The sequence below is a fragment of the Petaurus breviceps genome, unplaced genomic scaffold (assembly GCF_028583685.1).
Source record: "Petaurus breviceps papuanus isolate PSGF00001 unplaced genomic scaffold, PetGlider_PUasm1.0 90667, whole genome shotgun sequence".
NCBI lineage: Eukaryota > Metazoa > Chordata > Mammalia > Diprotodontia > Petauridae > Petaurus > Petaurus breviceps.
In genome coordinates, this window is record NW_027187302.1 from 8,506,833 (window position 1) to 8,528,319 (window position 21,487).

General features: G+C 38.7%; 1 protein-coding gene across 5 annotated transcripts in view; it reads right to left on the bottom strand.

The window, feature by feature from the left end:
* BACH2 (BTB domain and CNC homolog 2) overlaps positions 1 to 21,487 on the bottom strand; it is a 429,780-nt gene that overhangs the window by 313,612 nt on the left and 94,681 nt on the right. For all 5 annotated transcript variants that reach the window (XM_069065158.1, XM_069065154.1, XM_069065157.1 and 2 more), the window contains one exon: positions 5,369 to 5,481. The gene's annotated coding sequence lies outside the window, so the exon portion shown is untranslated. The remainder of the gene's footprint in view (positions 1 to 5,368; positions 5,482 to 21,487) is intronic.

Sequence of the window (21,487 nt, forward strand, 5' to 3'; positions counted from 1 at the left end):
CTCAAGGTTACACGGCCAGTTATTTCTGGGTGTGGTGCTGAGTATCTGAGCCCAGATTTGATCCCCAGGTCATCCTGACACTGGAGCTGGTGCTCTTACTCGCTGAGCCACCTGGCCGCCCCTATGCTACTAGCCTCATTAAGGATCTTATTGCCATCTTCTTGGCCTACTGTAATTCACCTCTAATCAGATTTTCCATCACTTGTCTTTATCCTGTCCAATCTAACCCACTGTTACTGTCACCTTATTCATTATGGTGTACAAATCTACCATAGAATCTCAAAGTTGGAAGAGACCTCAGAGGTAATCTAGTCTAATCCCTACCCAATGCACAAATTCCATTAACAACATCCCCTACAAGAAGCCATGTCATTCCCCTGCAAAAAAACAGGTAAAAAGGATTACCACAGATCAGGGAGCACTGGTTGTGCTGTTCCCTACACCTAGAATACTTTTTCCTCCTGTTTCTGTCTGTTGAAATCTTATACATGCTCCAACACCCAGCTCAGATGCCACCTCCTCCACTAAGCCTTCCTTAATCCCCCCCTCTCTTACTCCCAGCTATGTATGAGTACTCACTCCATTCTATGATTTCCCATAATACTAGGTCTCTACTTCTTTTATCATACTTCACAATTCTAAATTACAATTATCAATATACATGCATTCTCATGTAAGCCCTGGTGCTTAGGGCAGTGCCTTACACACTGTGCTTGATGGACAAATTAAGTGACTAGTATAAATATAAATGTAAATCATATTATGAATTGCTTTGGCATTTTAGTATTGTTGATAAAACTAATGCACAAGAAAGTCACAGCTGTTTATTTTTCTTCATACAAAGTGACACATTTTTGCAGCAGCACCAAAAACGTGGAATTCTACAGCAGATGATCATTGAAATTTCCTGTGAAAGTTTTGTCTATGAATGATGAAAAATTTTCATTCTCTAACTTGCAACTTGGCCATTCCCTTTGGAACCAATTACAACAGCAGAATAAATAAAGAGGTGATTTTGAGGTCTTCTCCCTCACCGAAACAAAGGGTAGAGCAGGAAAGGCAAAGACTCACTTTGGAAAGATCTAGCTATTTACTTAAATTTTAAGAGGTGCAGGGTAGCTCTGCCAACCTGAATATACAATGAAAGAAAATGTTTTACACACTGATCCTGTTTTCCCAGAACAATGTTTAAGGGATATAAACCCACAATCATTTTCACTATTATAGCGTTTTAAGTTCTTTGAGAAACATAGCTTCCTTTCTGTCTTTTTATCCTTTGGACACTTATCCAAAGTAGAGAATTAATAAATGCTGGTTGACTTAGTTTGTAGATAGCATTTTTTTTTTTTGGAGCAAGTAAAAGAGAAATCAAGCTACCTGATTTTATCACTAGGTAAGGAAGGTGAAAGAAAAACCTGAAAGAGGAGGTTGTTAGTAATTGGTTATCTGGAGATATTATTGCTACTAGTAGTTCTTTATAAAATACTTTCTTTATGATAACCCTATGACAAAGATGGTGCAAGTATTATCATATCCATTTTATAGATGAGAAAATGAAGGCCCAGAGAAATGAGTTGACAGGCTAATAAGTATTGGAATTAGGACTCAAATGTAGGCATTCTTACTCCAATTCTGTTATTCTGTGATTGTACTACACTTTTCACCTGAAAAGGTGAACTGCTTTGATTGCATTAAAAATAGGGTTCTAAATACTGGAAAAAGTTCTGGGAAGAAGGATATTTTTCTTTTTAATTTATTGCTTTTAGTTTACAACATTCAGTTCCATAATCCCTTGAGTTTCAAATTTTCTCCCCCTTTCTCTTCTCTCCTCTCAAAGAGGGATTTTTAAAAAATAGATTCTGAACAAGGCAGACTCAATGTCATTTCCCTGTAATAGGAAAGAATCTCCTTATGACTTAGCTCTCAAGAATATTCACTTTTACTGGGGTGAGGGTGGGGGTAGGGACAGGGAATGGTTTTGGATTCAACTGGGTGGAAAACCTGTTCTCAAACTCAAGGTAGCACGTGCCATGTTAAACAGCTTCAAGTGAAAATTCAACTGTTAAGTAATTAAGTGTAAAGTTTGAGAGTAACAGTATTCTTCTAAAGATATGTTTTCTAAAAAATGTAGTAGTAATGTGCTAGGATTGTTTTCTTGATGTTATATGCTGAATAAGCCAAAATATCTCATCACTCTAAGCTCACACTGCATTCCCAGGGAAAATCTCATCTTTTTTTTTTAATGGCCTACAACTTAGCTGTAACATTTGCTTAAAAATACAAAGCATCACACTTCTTTTCTTTCCTATATCACAAGATACATATGTATGTAATAAGCCAAACCTGGAAATATATTCATTTTCCTTACATAATAAGGACACTGTATGCTCAGAATTGACAATATTGAAATTGACATGTTCCAAGTACATGATACTCACACAACACACACACACACACACACACCAAAACCTTTTGTTATTTAGGCCATTATCCAAACATCTTAAGAATATGATATTAATACGAATTAATCGTAAGGTTTAAAAAGAGCTTTTATGACAACAATCCTGAGGATGTTACCATATTAGGATTTCCCCATTTTACAGACGAGGAAAGTAAAACTCTGAAAGGGTTAATAATCTGCCCCAGAGCCACAAAGCTAGTATTCAAGGTAGAACTTTAATCCAGGTGTTTTCACTCTAAGTTCCCTGATCTCCTACAACATGTTGGTAAACTGGTTAACATGCAAATTCATTATGACAACATTGACAAAGAAAGGCGGGAAATTACATTTTCTGGATTCTCAATTATTAATTTTTCCCATACATCCCCTCCCCAGCTGCCCTACAAAAAGCTATAAGAAGAGAAACAAGAATTTGTAATTTTGTGAGTAATGCCATCTTACTTTTGTTGCCTCTACCAAAACCAGCTGGCTACCTGTATAGCTGAATACAGTCAAAGCCAGCCAAATATAACACTCAGAAAAGCAGTCAGGGTTTCCCAATTCAGCTATAATGAATTCTGCCTTACTCTGTATTTGTAAAAGATAGCTTTTAAGTTCTGTGAAAACCATAGGACCAAATCTCATTGTAACAACTTTTTCATTAAAAATTTCTATAGTAGCACCCAAAGCCTAGTTTTTTTTTTTCTTATAGCAGGCTGTCTCTTTATTCTAGCTAAGCCCCTTTCTCCTTCATGGTGCTCCCTCCCCTCTCTTAGATTCTGCTAGGACCTTCCCTTCCAGAAATTTTCATCTCATAAGCAACCTCACTGATGGGAACCACCTTGACTCTGGCATGGGGAAAAAACTAAACAGATACAAACTCAAGTATCTCACACAGAACCGGCGTGGTAACTGAAAGCCTATTTATTTGCTTGGACAGGTGGGGGCCTTTTGACCATTGCACCCAAGATGTGGACTCCCTAGAGATGTACTGCAGCCCTACTAAAGTTTTCATTGTCTCTTGAGTAACCGTGATTCCTCATGATTCCTTGCCCCACTCCCCTTATTCTTTTCCTCATGTCTCTCTGGGTGTCTAAAGTTTCTTTTGCATGAGGTAAAACAAGCTTATTAAAAGCAAGGCTTATTGCATTTAGCATCACTGGATAGTTTGTTTCTTTAGTGGAAATCTCCAACTCCTAAAAAATCAGTTGTAAGACTGGAGATTTATTCAGATTACAACAGTGGAAGTTGAGCTGGTATGGATAGGGAAACAGTTATTCTGGTTATATTATGCATATTTATGGTAAATCTACAAATGTTCCCAACTTTTTATTAATAAACCTTTTTTTTTAAATCAAGGGATACCACTTATAATTAAATCATATAGCTACTTTATATTCTGGCTGACATACTTCTAATTATGGAATATGGAATATAGGATGTCTTTACTGCTATTTTGTTTATTGTGTCCATGTGTACATGTGCACACCAGGTGCAGATATGTCAAAGATTTTTTCCAATATTGTGACCTAAGGCATCTTCAGAACAGTTTCAAAAATCTCCTCTCAGTTTCTGCTCCCTGCCAACAAAAGCCATAAAAGATTCCAGCCTACAAAAGACATCACTTTTTGCTAGAAAAAAAAAAAGACACCCACTCTGCCACTCAGCTTTCTGGGATACAGAAGTACACCCACCTAGACTCCTTGATAACATTTATGAGGAGTCTGGTTTCCAGCTGTTTGTCAACAGAGAATCCCTGACATCAGTCTGAGTTGCTCTGGAGCTACTCAGAGGAAGCTGACACACTGAACTGAGTGTTCAGGATTCTTCCCAAGCGCTCCCTTTGCTTTTCAGTACACAAATCTCTTAAGCAATAAAGGACAAGATTTGTAATGGAGGGCTCCTGCCAAGACCCTCTGGGGAACTGGCTGCCAAGCTTCTGGTATTTCAACAGGGAGTTTAGAAGAGGCTGTTTAGAGTTAAAAGTCTTGAAGCTAGAGAAAGAATTCAGCATCAAAGTTCCTCCAAGAACAGACACCAGCACTTACTCTTTCCACCTAATTCGGATAGGACTGGACTAGTAAAGGAAAAAAAAAACCTTCCTAAGAAACTTCGGTCAAGAAAAAGGCAACGTAATAACTCATCATACAGTGCTATGGTTTCAGTGTCTCTTTCACCTTTTCAAAAGCATTCAAGCAAAAAACATATGGCTTTCCTGGCACTCCACAAGACTGAGCAAATAAGATTGAGAAATCACAAGGGGCATCTGAAAATGACCCTTTCATGGTTAACAAAAAATTTCAGAGGTAGTGTCCTAGTTAAATTAGGATGTAAATTCCTTGGCCACAGGGGCTATTTTATTTGTGCATCTATAAGAGTGCCAGTAGGCAATAGGTGCTTAATAAATCCTTCCTGATTATTGAATTTCAATTATTGAAATTAAAATATTTCAATTATTGAAAGTAGGCCCCTGGGGTCTCAGGGTCTTACTGATGACTCACTAAATCTTAAGGGTCAGTCATGGTGAAATGACTTAACTGTCCATCCCCAATAGAGAGCCACTGTATCTAGGGGAGTGAAGTACCCTAATTAGGAAGACTTTTGGAAATGCCATTACATTGACATAAAAATCTCCTGCTATCAATATGCTGCCTCTTATGAGGCACCACCTTTCCCAAGTACATATAGTACATCTATGATTTGTCAATGGTTCCTGCCAAGGTATCCATTCAGATAGGCTGGTCTGCCTGGTTATGCCCTAACATAAGGACTGTTGACCAGTAAATAGAAATCAAAGAACATTCTTCTCACCCAAAGATCTCTAATAACAAGATTTTCACACCCTGGAAAATCATTTCTGCCTTAGGAAGATCAAAGCAGCACAAGTAAATGAAGTCATATGTACTGAGTGCAAAAGGCACCTCTTACCTTGTACATGCTGCATGGACTGGATCAAGGGGTCAGACATGTCACAGGGTGTGGCAGCTCTTGATCATTCTTTTCCTCTCCGGAATCCTCACTTTCTGAATCGGAGACCTCCACTGAGGGCCAAAAAAGAACACAATAACACAACATTCAGTGAGGACTTCATGGTTAATAAAAATTCTTATTACTGACATTTACATTGAGCTTTGAGGTTTGCAAAGGGCTTCACAAACATTAGCTCATTTGAGCATCACAAAAACCTAGTGAAGTAGGTAGAGATCGGGTCAAACTCCAAAGTGCTGAGGCTATAAAATAAGGTGGTGTAAGTGGGCAGAGACTTAGTCAGCATCTATTCATAAAGACTATAAGCCTATATCAAAAACAAAACAAAACAAAAACCTCAGTAAAAGCAACTGAATCTAAGTCTTTGGACTTAGAACAAGAAAACACCTTACAAAGCAACTGGTCTAACCTTCTTCATACATAGAAGCTAAGATGCTAATGAATTTCAAGGTTTTAAATTTGAACTATGAAATTTAAACTAACTTAGAACACATTTACAAAGCTTATCCACATATACTGCATGAATGTCAGAATTTTATACAGACTCATTTTTACATAGGACAACAATACTTCATTATTCAAAAAAACATTCATTCAACAAACTTTTATTAAGCCACTGGAGAATTAATCCATAGTCCCTATCTTCATACAAAAGAATAATAAGACAAGAACAAGAAAGATACATTCGTTGGATAACATTATCCATATCCAATGACTCCATTACTCCTCACTACACATACCCTTTGCACTAAACTGATTTGTGTATTTTTATACATTGCTCTCTTAGAAGTCTCTGTTTTTTCCCCTACAAAAGTTGGTCCTGAATTTCCAATCAGACTGACCTTAACTGATTGTTTATTTCATATCACCTTGAGGGACTTTGCACACAGTGAGGAAAATAAACACAATGCTGGTGACTGCTGCAGCCTGCCTTTCTGAGAAAAGCCCCAAAAGGAAGTTCTTATAAAGATCATAAAGAAACTACTGGCTGGTTACCATTACCCAGCATCCTCCATCCTGCTCTCATCTCAACCACAGCAACAAAGTAATTTATAATGAAGTCAGTATTCCCAGGGCTTTCAATCAACAAACATTTATTAAGTACCTACTATGTGCTGGGTACTATGCTAAGAGCTGGGGATACAAAGAGTCAAAATATTGTCCTTGCTTTTGATCCTTAGGGTAACATCTCTTTAACGTCATTTCTGCTAATAAAAATCATGTCACTTCTGATGCTCAGCCATTCAATATTTCTGTTAAGGGCTGAGCTGTCTGGGAGGATGTTGCCCCTGCTAGCACTCCTGTACCTCTCTCTGCCTGTTGGTACCAGTTGGTCAGAAGTTGCTGCTGGTGGTGATGAGGAAGATGGGCATCTTCTCTGTAATTATTTCTCCCCTAAATGATGGGTGTGTGGCTGGGCTAGAAGCAGGTCTGGGGATATATTATGGAGCACTGCTATTCCCAAGATTCTTGAGTTCAGAGTTCTAGGATCAGCCTATCATGGTTTAAGGGGAGATGGTAGTCAAGGTAGTGGTGATTTCACTTGCCAAGCATAAACTTCCTGTTTTTTCCCTAGGGTGCCTCTTCGATCTCTCTCTGAGCCTCTCTCTCTCTCTGAGCCTCTCTCTCTCTCTCTCTCTCTCTCTCTCTCTCTCTCTCTCTCTCTCTCTCTCTCTCTCTCTCTCTCTGCCTCTCTGTCTCTGTCTCTGTCTCTGTCTCTCTCTCTCTCTCTCTCTGTCTCTCTCTCTCTCACACACACACATACACACGACTTACATTTAATGTTACAAGGCAATAAGTTCCAGTATAAAAAGTAGTAAATCATGGCATAACCACAAAATGGGTTTAGAAGTAAACAAACAATAAATAATTCCAGTGCTTCCCATTTCTCAGGGTGTGTTTTCCTATCCGTTTCCCCTGAAATTTGGGCAGAGAGAGAAGGAAGAGTGCTCGCTGTTTTTTTTTTTCCCATTCTCCCCCCTCACTCTCTGAGATAAGTCAGAAGCATATAGCTGCTGATCTTCAAAGACTCCTATAAAATTGGTCATCCCAAAGGGCACGGCCCTAAAAGACAGAATTGATTAAATTTAACAAACATTTATTAACCACCTACTGTGTCTGGCATTGTGTGAGGTGCTTGATTGGCCTCTGTATGACACAGACTTCCTCTAACTAGAACCTCTGCTCTAATAATGTTCAGGGCTATATCCTGACTTTGACATTATGCCACCAAAAATGTATTTAAAAAGTAATAGAACATCAGAACTTAGGAAGTCACAGATATCATCTTATCCAATCCCCTCATCTGTCAATTAAAGATCGCATCTGTGAATGACACAATACTAGGAGGAACAACGAATATAGCAGATGACAGAAGCAGGATCCAGAAGGTTAGAACAGTGAACTGAAACTAACCAAATGGATAAATGCAAAGTCCTGTACTTGGGTCCAAAGGATCAACTGCCAAAGTACAAAATGGCATAGACCTGGATAGAAAGTTCATATGAAGAAGATATAGGGATTTTGGTGGAATCTGAGCTCAGTCAGTCAATAGTGTGATGTGAAACCAAGACAGCAAATTAGATTCAATTCAACAAACATTTAATAAGTACTGCGATACACATAGCACTATTTTGGATATTGGGGATATAAAGACGGAGGAAAAATTATCCACAGCTCCTACCATCAGCGAGCTTATATTCTACAAAGGGATATAACATGTATACAGATAATTGAAAGATACACACACACACACACACACACACACACGCACAGAGAGATACATACATATATACAAAATAATACAAGTGATTTCAAGAGATATAAAGTACTCTTGATTTTTGATACTTTTATGAAGATGTATTCTAATTGGAGATTTGAATATCTCTTCAGTGATGCAAATTACATCAACACATTTTTATGCTGTGCTAGCCTTGTCCTCATCCTCCCATAACTTTTTCACGCCCCCCCACTGGGTGATCCCCAGTGATAGGGAGGCCCTCTTCTCCATCTGTTACATGGACTACTCATCTCTGTTACCTCAAGTTGGCTACATGAGTGGCTTTTGTCCTAGTGGACACTAATAGAAGTAGAATGTGTAGCATAGCAGGGGGCAGGGGGACCATTACTCAAGTTGCCTAGGCACTTTGATCAAGATATTATCAAATTCAACAATTCAACAGAACAAACATTTATCAAGTACCTACAAATGGATAGGATCCAGGGCTAGGTTCTGGTGGTTACAGAAATGAAAAAGGACTTGACTTCTATCCTCAAGGAGCTTATAATCGAATTGGAGGCTATGAAATGTACAGAAATAAGTAATATAAGAACAATGCATTAGGAGCAGTGGAAGAGACTTAGGAAAGACCTATAGGAAAATTTCAGTAAAGCAAAACAATTTAAAAATGTCCAGGGTGGGGAGGCTAGGTGGCACAGTGAATAAAGCATTGGCCCTGGAGTTAGGAGGACCTGAGTTCAAATCAGGCCTCAGACACTTAATATAACAGTTACTAGCCATGTGACCTTGGGCAAGTCACTTAACCCCAATTGCCCTGCCCTCCAAAAAGCAAAAAAATAAAAATAAAAACAAAGTAAAGCATTTGAAAAATATATCTAGGGTGCTGGAAGTAAAAGTCCCATCTTCTGCCTTCTGTCAGACCTCATATGGAGTACTGCATCCAGGTCTAGGCATGATATTTTAGAAGGAATACCGACAAGCTGGAATGTGCCCTGAGGAGAGCAGGGTAGTGAGGAAATGTGAAGCTGTGTCATACCAGTACTAGCTGAAGAAATGGGAGAAGGGAATACATGACTTAGGAGGAAAATGATAGCAGTCTTCAAATGTTTTGAAGGGCTGTCATAGGGAGAGAGATCAGACCTGTTCTGTTAATCCCTGAGGTCAGAACTAAGACTAATAGGGAAGTCATAAAGAAACAAATTCTGACTTAACACAGGGATAGGATTGTCTAATATTAAAACTGGCCCAAAATGGAATGAGTTGCCTGAGAAGGTAGTGAGTTCTCCATCAGAGAGGTCCCTGAGTAGAGGCTAGGTGACCATATTTTGGGGATGTTTAAAATGAAGTTCATAATTTGTCAAATCTAAGGACCTTTTTCAATCCTTATCCTTCTTGACTGCAGCTGTTGACACTGTTGATCCCCCTCTTCTCCTTGAGACTCTCTTCTCTCTAGATTTTTGTGACACTATTCTCTCCTGGTTCTCCTTCTAGCTATCTGACCATTTCTTCTTAGTTAGTCTCCTTTGCTAGGTCTTCATCCAGGTCATTATTGCTCACATGTATAAAATGTTCTTCCTCTTCATCTTCTACCTCCTGGACTCCCTGGCTTCCTCCTATCTTGTACAGAAAATCTTTCCCAATTCCTCTCAATTTTCATACCTTCCCTCTGTTGATTACTTCTAATTTACATTTCATATTATCTCCTCCATTAGACTGTGAGCTCCTTAAGGGAAGGGACTGTCTTTTACCTTAAGTATCCTCAGCATTGAGCATAGCACCCAGAACATATTAGGTGCTTAATAAATGTTTATTGATATTGTTTGACACACAGTAAATGTTTAATAAATGTTTACTGATCAGTTGACTGATTTGGAAAGGAATTCAGTTACATGACTTCTGGAGTTCCCTCCAATACTACAGTTCTGTGATCCAATGAAATTGAGGTCAAGAAAAATTAAGTTGTCTTGCTCAAAGTGTCAAAGCTAGCTTGATTAAAATAAAAAAATTCAAACTGTCCTAAACTAGAATACAAATCTACAATCAATCAACTTATGTTTCATTGACAGCCAGGAACTTCTCTCCACAAGTACTGTTTAAGTCATTTGAGAATTAATATTTGGAAATAATTATGAACCGTTGTAAATGTTAACCGATAAACACAATAGCACTGTATTTGTTCTCCCTTTCACAACCAAACTGTTAGAGAGGTTGGCTTTTCATCCTTTTTCATACTGGGAAAAGTATGACTATTTTACAGTCAAATCCACATAGGCAGTAATTTTACATTATTCTTTGGAGTGTCCTTTAATTCTGATTCTTTGGAGATGTTACTACTCCATGATTTCCAGCACACATCACTGGAAGAATTTCAATGTTAAAAAGCTAGGCTTCTGTTTCAAGGAGGCATACTTGGACTCCTTGTACTGTCAGTAAAAGATCTGCAGTCTCCAAAAAGCAACCCCATCCCTCTTTTCCTCCTATTCAATTCTGCGTACCATATATATGTATGTGTGTGTGTATAGATATAGCTAAACATACACACACACACACACTCACTCTTATCATCAGCTCTTATCACATCCATCCAATGGCAGAATAAAAGTATGGACAACAGATATTCTTCCTCCACTTGTTTCCCAGACTCCCACCTCCACCACCTTCCACCCAAATTAACTGTTAGGCCAAACTCTTGAGCAACTAGACCTTGTATAAGAGGTTCTGTCATTCTGGGGCTTGATGCAATCAGCATAATGCCATCCACAAACAGGAACCTATACAGGGCCTTACCATCTATAGAGAATGTCTCTCCCTTTTAGATTCTACACTGGAATCCTCCAGGGCAACGACAAATACCTTTAGTGAACATATATCAACCTATTTTATGCCTTTCTTGCTATTTATAATTGAACAAAGTCATGGGTTATTGAATTTTTCAAGGAATCTTGTATGATGTTAACATCAGAAAAGGAATCTTGGATGATGTTATCACAAAAGGATTCTCATATAATATTTAATATTCATTGGAGATACCTTGTTGGAGGAGAGCTTTTAACATTTTGCTCTATGGAATCACAATAGCCAACAGACAAAAAGCACAGTAAGATGTCTTGTAGTCTTTGTACCTCTTAGTCAACTGTGTGATTGTAAAGATGTGGCATGCTGTAGAATATTGTTTGCAAAAGACTGCTTGCTCCATTCTCATATTTTCATCAAGGATGCCCTTCATATATGTGTAGATTATAATCATAAATATTTTATGCAAGTGACAAAATAAGCTTCTGACTACTATACACACACATAGCAGCAGCAGCAGCATTATCATCATCATCATCATCCTGATCCAGGTAAAGAAAGGTAACTAGATTATCAAACACAGGATCTAGGCCCTTTGCCTTTCTCAGGAGGAAAAATATTTTACAGGATCATAAGGTTCTTTTGTTGTTGTTGTTGTTGAGTCATTTCTTTCAGTCAAATCTGAATTTCCTGATCCCATTAGGAGTTTTCTTGGCAAAGATACTGGAGTGGTTTTCCATTTCCTTCTCCAGTTCATCTGACAGATGAGGAAACTTGAGGTAAACAGAGGTAAGTGACTTGCCCAGAGTCACACAGCTAGTAAGTGTCTGAGACTGGATTTGAACTCAAGACTTCCAGACTCCAGACCCAGTACTCTATCCCCTGCACCACCTAGCTGCCCTCAAAGAGTTCCATCAACAACTAATGATCATATTTAAAGAGGCATAAAGTTAAAACTCTTAAATCACAATTTATAGAAGCCAGGTGCAAGGTGTTATATCGTGCTTACTTTGAACAAATGTGTGTGTGGGGGTGGGGGTGTTAACAGCTCAAAGCTCTAGGAATTTATATACAAATTAACATTTGATTCCCATTTAACCAATTTTGATTGAGAAAAAAAAGCTCCTCTCCTTTTCTTCTGAGACAAAGACTTACTAAATCATGCTCAATTTACCCTTGTTCCTACAATTTTATAATGAAATATCAATTCAATTTCAATCTAATAAACATGTGGCATTTCTAAAGATCACTACAGTTCTCCAAACAATTTTCGTTTCCTTCCTCCTTGCCCGATTTTGAGGAGATGGTCAAGCAATCACATTTCCTGTGACCTGGGCAGAAAACTGAATAAAACATTAGGGGTAAACTAGTAGGTCATCCATTGACATGAGAACAATGACACCAAGGATACACCAGGCACAATTTTCCTTCAAGAGAGGCTAAGAGGACTGTGAAAAGTTCAGGACAAAGTTGGTCATTCACATACTTTGTAAAATCATTCTAGAATAAACTATATAGTGAGAACTATCATCTCAACTGAAGTGGGCTTGTTTGTTTTTGAGAACAGAAACTTGTATGCTTAGTGGACTAATATTAAACCCCATGCCTAGTTCTCTGGGAGCAGAAAAATGTGCTTCTTTAGGTCCCCAGAATAAAGTAATACTTGGCACGGCAAACCTCTAGTGAAAACAGTACCAGAAGTTTTACTATTAATCTCTGCTTTCTTAGGACTTGAATTCCTATTCCATCTTCTCTAGGATTCCATACGTGGATGTCCCCTATCTTTTAACTTCAAATGAGAACTAAGAGAATCCTGAACACGGTCTTATCCTCTTTGCAATGAATAGCATATTGTTGATAATTACATAGTAAGTGCTCTCTATAACAAAACAAGGGAGTGCTCATAAGAGAAATTTAGATAGAGAGCTCAATGGTTGTCTGGGCTTGATAAATCTGTCCTGTGACAGAAAAGCACAGACCAATAAGTATATCTATCAAAATTATCAGGAAACCAAGTCTCTGACTTGAACTTCAAACCTAATTCATATTTCTAGTTTTGAAGGAATGAAACTGCCTTGATCAGAACTTTCTTCATATGTCTAGATAGGGAAAAAAAAAAAAGCATGGGGGAGGGGAGAAGTATAGATTTTGAAGAAAAGCAGAGATGGCAAGAACCAGTTTTACTAATGCCAGCCAAAGAAATACCCATGGATCACACAACTCTGGTTTGTTAGAAAGTCACTGCACTCCCGGATGGCAGACTAGGCAGCAGCCAAAGAAAACCTTTCAAATGGCCTACATGGAGGCCTTGTCCCTGGTGGATTCCCTGATCTCATTATAGCAGCCCATGCTAGTCCTCACAAAACAAACAGAGGAAATTTATGCCTGCCGTAATGTTGCGGAAGACTCCACATTCCTTATTAATGAGAGTTCCAGTCTTCTACAATGGTGGTCACTGGCATGGGATAACTTTCTCCTTTGTCGATGGAAATAACTACATCCCCTCTTCCAGGGCCTGGATGTGAATGGCCATGACCCTGGGGAGATGCACGGGGCTCACAGCCTAGACTTTATGCCCTGGTCCCCTTGACGAAATGTTGCTATTCTGCTTATATCAACATCCCCCAGCCTCAAACTGTAGAGCCATTTCCTCTTTGGAAGCTCTGGGAAAGTATTTAGGCCTGGATTTGAAGGGTTCCACCTGTTAGGATTTGAATTCCATGACACAGATTCCTCTGTGTAACAAAAACTCAAAATACTCTAGTGGGAAAAACTTCTTCAAGCACCCTTGTCTGATTAGCTCAGCTCAGAAAGCTTTCCCAAGAACTCCCAGCCTGGGATTCTGCTTTGAAGAAGTGGCAAGAAAGAAAATGCTGCTTTGTCCCTTTTGGTATGAGGTCAGAAATAACACATTGCTCAGTCCACCCAGCGCACAGAGAGAGAACTCTAAAGTCAAATGTAGGATGTAGATGGAAAATTCAAGGAAAAGGGTAAGGTTAACAATGATGACTATGTTGCTATCATTGAGGATTTGCCAAAAAGGGCACAAATCACAATCACAAGAATGAACCAGTCTGCCTTACCTTCAGTAAAATGGATGAAAAAAAAAGACATTTTGTCATAAAATGTAAGACTTTGGGCTGGTATGAGTGAACATCGTAAAAACGGTATATATTTCTGTTTAAGGCTATAGAGACAAAGAGATATATTAATTTTATGTTATAGTGCTAATTCTATTGATAACTCACTATGCTGATTCCAAATAAAGGGGCTATATGGTTGAAATGTGCACAATTTAATGCTAAAAGTATGAATGTGGTATACCCCAATCTAAGTAATTTATGTGATTAGCCAAGTTTTAGGTGTGAAAGGGTTATCCAGATATGTTCAAAAAGAAAAAAAAATCCATTTTCAGTTTGAAATTCTGACGTCTTTTAAAGAATTCTCTTATGAGGAAAAAATCAGGAAACTAAGGGCATGAAATGGGAAATAATGATTCAAAAGACAAGATAACTGCAGCAATACTGGCCTCCATACCAAGGTGAAAGGAAAAAGTGGTTATAGAAAAATATTGCTACATAAATATAGATAAGTAAATACAGAAACATGTCATAATAAATCATTGTGAAAGTTTTTTTTCTATTTCCATTTTCCTCCTGTTCCAATATGCTTTTCCCTCCCCTTAGCAAGGCACACTTTCATTCATATTTCATTTAGTTTTGGCCATCAAATACACTTTTAAATATCCCAAGTCAATTTTTCCCTAGGACTCAAAAATAATTGTTTGAAAGCCACCACTCTTGACTTTTGCCAGATCATCTCTGTGAGTCATAGGAGATTTTAATCTCATAGGAGATTAAAAAAAAAAAAAGATGAAAAAATGTGTACCTCCTAAAGAAACTCTTGGATGAGCTGTATAATTTTTTAATGTGGTATGATTTGGCATGTATAGGGTATGCGACAATGGACAAAACTGAGTCACTGCATTTTTAATCCTGTCTTAATTAAGGTGTAAAATTCATTGGACTTTAAATACCTCAAAAGTCTAAGCTCCTGAATATTACAACAGAGAAGAATTATTGGGGGGAGGGGAGGAAGCTCTAAGATTCTTCCTCAATTCCTCTTAAAATTAGCATCACTCTAAAGTCCTGGCTTTACCTACCACAATGAAGGCCGACCTCATAGTGATTCTTTCCCATACTGCTCCCTCCTCTTCTCCCGCTGCCCCCATACTCATTCTCCTTTGCTCCCCTTTGGTATTGCCCCTTCTAAATGATATCTGGGAACTATTAAACAACAACAACATTCCCATCTCTCCCCTCTTCCCCCATCCCTGACTGTCTCAGTCATGTTGGCGTCAAGACAAAGCAAACTCATACTACATCACAGAGCAAACTAATTTTCTAAACACAGTCCTGTGGGTAGTTTACCGCTACTGGAAGCCAATGCTGTCAACAGGGCAGTCTTTGTTTTGCACAGGCCTTGTTTTTCCTCCCCCCTCACAGTTCCCTCCCCTTTCCCCTTTTCAGTCCAGGCAATCTGTTTTAAGTGACTCTCTATGCTGGCTCCACCCCACTCTGTAAACTAGACATTACCTTATACAAAAAACGAATCTACTGCATTCCTCTGTCTAGCTGCCTGAGAGCAGAATTCCTACACTCACCACCCTAAGCAACAGCAGCTTTAGCGCCCGAGAGTGCGCACACATATACATGCATACATACACACACACACACACATATACTCCCTTCCTTTCCCCTCCTCTTTCCTCTACCCCTCCCCACTTTTCTTTCTTTCTTTTTTTTTTAAATTTCCACTGCCTCACTGTGTTTTTGTGTAAATGATCTCACATGACTCAACAAATCCATCTGCCTAGAGCAGGCCAAGTTTGGAGGCCTCCCAGGAGGGAGGAGAAGAATTGCTTTGTGGAAAGGACCTGGAGCTTTGCCCTTTCTCTGGCTCAAATTACCCGCCTGTCAGGCCTGACGGATTTGGCTAAAAATAAAAGGAAGCAGGCCGTGAAAAGCAGATGAATGAGCTCAGCAGTTCCTTAGATAACATGGGCCTGGTGTTGCCCAAAGCTCCCAAAACATACACTTCCAATGCTGGGCATGAAAGGACAGTGGGTGTCCCTGTCCAGGTGAACTCGATTGTTTAAATAAACTGTTTTTGGTTGGGAAAAGCCTTGGTGTTTGAGATGATATCTAAGTGCGTATTCACACACATATACTGCTATCTGAAAAGAGTTACAAGTTCATTAAAGTGTGGGGAGGGGGCTTCGCTTATTTTTTAAAATGAGATTTATATTGTTTTCCTTGCAAATTTACCCTATTCACCCCATCTCAGCAATCCTATCTGCCCCCCCATAGACATTTTCAACCCATACATGATGTCAACCCCCCCCCCCTTCAGTGCCAGCAAAGTGCTAAAAGTCGTTTGTTGTAAGTGTCTGCCCAGCGCCCGCAGTGGGTATTAAGCACTTAGGTTGGCAATGTAATGACACACTGTAACAATCTGTAATATGAAGCAGTCAGCAGAGCTCTGGCTCTGAAAGCCTTTCTCCTAACCATTAACCATATGTTTGGCTCCTCGGCTTTCTGAGCGGGTGTTCCAGCTTACCATCTGGTTCCTATCCACACAAGCAACTGTACAGCAGAGCACTTCTCTCTGGAGTTACATGTTTCTTTTCTCTCTCTCTTCCTTTCCCCTTCCTCTCGCCCTCCTCCCCTTCTTCCCCCTCCCCCCCCCCCCCCGCCCCTCCTCTCTGAGCTCAATGGTTCCCCTAAAGAATTCTCATCATTCACCACTTTCAAAGAGAACTTTTACCTCTACTACAATGCTTGGGAATGTACATGCACAGTAAACAATGCAGGAAGCTGTTCATCATGGGCAGAAAGCTGCACAACAAGGTCTCATCCCTTCATTTGTCGGCAAAAAACATATACGCACACACCGATCAAAAGTGGCCAGGCTGACACTTGATACAGGCACGTTAAAAATAGGGACATTCTTGACCGTAGTGCCCTTCACACTCACTTCATGTTCTGGGAATTTAAGTTTTAAAGCACAGACACACACACACACACACACACACACACAGACACACACACCCTGCAGCCTGCATTACGTCACTTTCACACTAGATGATATTCTGACTTCAAATAATCAAGTTAACAGGATTCAGCAAATATTTCTCTCCTCAAGAATTCGATTACAAGCACTTCCCCCCACCCCAGGTCCCCCCATCGAGGGGAAGTGGGGCAATACAGATCAGCAAGGGAAAGTGTCAACACTTAAGACGTGCATTTTTAATGTCGTATATAGCTTGATGCAATGTACACAAGCACACCAACACCTAAAATACACCACACGAGGTCTTGGAATTCTCTTACAGCATTTTCAATTACCTCTAAGTTTAAAGTAGTAATTAATAGCAGTTGACATTTATAAAGCACTTTCAGATTTGCAAAGCTCTTTACAGACATGATTTCATTTGATATTTTATACTATTACATATTTTCTTAAACATGTGAAGACACCTACCGAAAAAAAAAAGAAATTAATTCCCTTTTCTCAAGAATGACGCAGACAAGAAAGATGTCTTCGTTATTGGTTCATTTTGCTAGAATTAGGAAACTGAGTAAATTCTTTTCTGAATCTTAAAAATATATAGAAGCATCTCTTGTTCTCTCCTCTTTATCTCTCCCTCTATCACAAACACACACACATGCTCTCATGTGCACACACATCCCACCACCACCTTAAGAAAAAAATATTAAACTGTGATTAACCAAAATGTCGAGATTTTATCAACTCTGCCTAGCTAGTTTGGATCTGTCAGGGAGTATTTTTAATTCCAGGAAACAAGAATGTAGGGAAGCCCACATTCTCATGTAAGCTTTTAAAACATACTATCTACATCTATTCCCATTTCTATGATTTAGAATTGTTAAGTTTCTACCATTATGACTACAGAAATGTTGGTGTGTGTAGGAGGTTTTACAGAATGACAGAAAAATGATTTTTTGCCTTCAGAAAACTGATAGAACTGTCCACAGAAAATTCTGGTTTGATGAAATTCCACTTGTGTCTATGAAACCATTGTGTGAACCCAAGCTTGTATTGTTTTGTACCCAAGTACTGTGTAATACAAGAAAAAAGAGAGAAATTACCAATTTGAAACTACTTGGAATTTTTCTGCCCAGTTCTTTAGACATTTGAGCACTGAGAAAGCTCCCTGGTATACAGTTCAAAAGAAGAAATGGACTAAGGTTCATAAAAGTTACAGCCAGGGTTTATGAAAATATAACCAATAAGCATTTCTCTGGTTGATGTGTTTAAAAAAAATAGTGTATATATCAATCTCTATTTCAAGGTATTATTACTGTTGTAAGCAAACATTTGAATTTGATTCAGAAGGTAGTGAGGGAAGGCCCATCCACCGAGTATGAAGACCTGTGCTCAAAATGCTAGCACTGAAGCTGTGTGACTGGGCAAATCATCCCACTTCTGTGTCTCAGTTTCTTCCTCTATTAAAATGAAAGGTTATACTAGATTATCTCTAAGGCTCTTTCAAGTCCTAAATCACATGATCCTACACTATTTCAACACAGGTGGATATGTGGACAAAGTCCACTCCTGGCACAGGAAACAGGGTCTACCTTTGCATGGCACAGAGGTGGGCAAGGGCCAGAGGAGCCCTGGGACCACTGGAAGTCAGTCTGGTGTGGTAGGAATGTAGAGTGTATAAAGTGTATAAAGAGTTGCAGTGTGAAATAAGGCTGGAAAAGTGGGCTGGAAGAAGACTGTGGAGGGCCAAGGAGGCCAGGAGTGGGAGCCTCCTACTATTTATAAATAATAAAATTTAAATAATAAATTTATTATTTATAAATAAGATAGACTTTATTAGAATATTCTATTCTAATAAAATAGAATTATTTTCTAAAAAACAGTTTTTGAACAGCATGATCAGCTCTGTTGCCTCTGGGAGGCAGCAATGAAAAAGATGGATCAGAGAGGGGTGAGAATGGAGGCAGAGACAATTATAATGAGGGTAATGGTAATGGGAGCCTGAACTAGGGCCATGGCACTGTGAATAAAAAAAAATTTTTAAACGGAGTAAAAAAAGGTGTGTGTGTGGGGGGGTGTTGCAAGAGGCCTGTATTAAAAGAATCATGAATCAAAAACCAGAAATAGCAACGTAAGTATGATAATTCTGAAATGAACCAAATCCAAATGCTATTTTTTTTGTTTTTACTCATCAATGAACCAAACCAATGACTTCTGTTTAACAAAACAATAAAAACAAAAACCCCCCAAAAACCCCACACACCAAAAAAAGTGCAAACCAGTTCATACTGTAACCCCATTAATATATCAGGATTCTATGCATTTTATGAAAGTTACAAAAAAAGGGACCTGTGATTTCACTGGCATAAGGTACTTCAAGGAGAGAAAACTCCTTTTACCAATGCAAACTGGTACTTTCTCAACAAATTAAAGTCTTAGAGAGTTGCCTGGAGTACTTTGAAGTGAACTACCTAGGGTCACAGGGCTAGTATGTGTCAGAAGGGAGACTAAAAGCCAGGTCTTCCCAGATTCAAGGACAATTCTTTCCACTACTCCAAGATGCCTCTCAAAAGTACAGCACCAGAATAAACCAGGAATTTTAAAATATTCTTTGAACTGAACCAAACTATTATTTCTTTCAGTGAGACTACCTCTGTGCTATATGATGCAGAAATTCCCAAGATGCCGTCTTAATTTGGGTTTGCAATGAGATAGATCAGTTTTTTTTAGTTTAGGTTTTATTTAATTGGGAAGTGGCTACGAAACAAGATAGGAATGCACCACATCTTTTGATTCCACTTAAAAACCTTTAAAAGCAAAACTTTTCATGGCTGTAATAATTTGTAAAAGCCCTTTTGACAGGATTACTGTTAAAGAATCAACTGCTTGTTGAACTAAAGTACAATATTTTTGCATACCACTTAAACTTAAAAAACGTGTAAGGTAAAGTCCTCTCTAAAAAGCAGTATCCCCATAAATGCTGATGACTTACATGTACTGCTGGTTTACATGAAACCAGCCACAGCTCTATGAAATCTTTTTGTTCTACTTCTAACAGTTCCACCCCAAACAAGACAAGAAGATTAGAATCTACATCCAATGCGGGGTGGGGGGGGGGGGGGAACACACTGTCTAGAAAATGTCATCCCATTAGATTCAAAGCCTGGCACAATGTTTTGTGCACAGTAGGCATTCGATAAAATACATTAATGATGGTATCAAGGACAATACTGACAATTTTCAGAATGGCATTCCAGAGAAGGGTGCTCTTTTTTGTCCAATCTCTGACCTTTTAACGATGGGGTAGCAAAATAGGTGTTGCATGTTCATTTTTTTTCCATGACATCTATCAAAAGATAAGACCCATGCATTCTATTATAACAATTTAAAACCTATTCCTTGCCATAGCCTTGTTTTCTAACTATTTTTTTCTATTTGGCTCAATGCTTGTAAAATATAATTGGGTTTCAACTCACATGTAATCACATCATTTTTCGTTACCTGACCAGTTGTGGATACTCTGCAGAAAAAGATTTTTCATAACACTCATGGTGTACTGGAGAAAAAATGCTGCAGTAGGAATTGGCTTACATTCTAGCTCTGCTGTATACTACCTGTATAACCTTTTTGCCTAGTCTTAGCCCCTCTTTGGGTCTCAGTGCCCTCAAATATAAGATGAAGATGGTAGATCAGACAATCCATTTGGACTCTAAATCTATGATTTGATTAACTACTCTAAAATTTCTCTCCTTCAGTAATCTGGTTCTTACTTTCAGGGCAGATGGGAGACAGGTCAAAATTTCTTCAGTTGGCTAACCTTGTGAAATCACTGAAAGGAAAATTAGCTTAGTTAAAATGAAATGTAACTAAAATTTCAGACTTAAAAAAAAATCACCCATGATCTGAGATCTCAACAGTGCAGATACTTTCTCTGCTAGGAAGGGCAGAGAGCAAGCCATCCTTGCTTTCTCTATCTATGGAACTTCTGATTGTGTCTTTCTGTAAGACTACAAGGATCTACTCAATGCACTGGTGATATTCCTCAAGGTCTCTGGATATTTTGTGGATTACCCGTACAATCCTAGTTAAAAGAATAATTACAGGTTAAATTCCAGATTTTTAAAAAACCTAGTAGAAATTATGTGGGTCATATGTTATCTATCCAAGAGTTATTAATTATTGCACAAATATAAAATGTGTTTGATTACTGACAGGAATCAGGATTTGTAGTTCAGAGGTGCAAGTATTCCTCTCTCAGCCTGAAGCACAATTTTAGATTCTCATGATCTTCAGCCAGAAGGTGGAATTGAGTCATGCCTGAAAGTTCTTGAAGAGACACAACAGTCGGACACAGTGAGACAGAAGATCACAAGAACTGACACAGAAATCAATTTGTGGCACAGAAAAACAAGCGGGTGAGAGAGAGAGAGAGAGAGAGAGAGAGAGAGAGAGAGAGA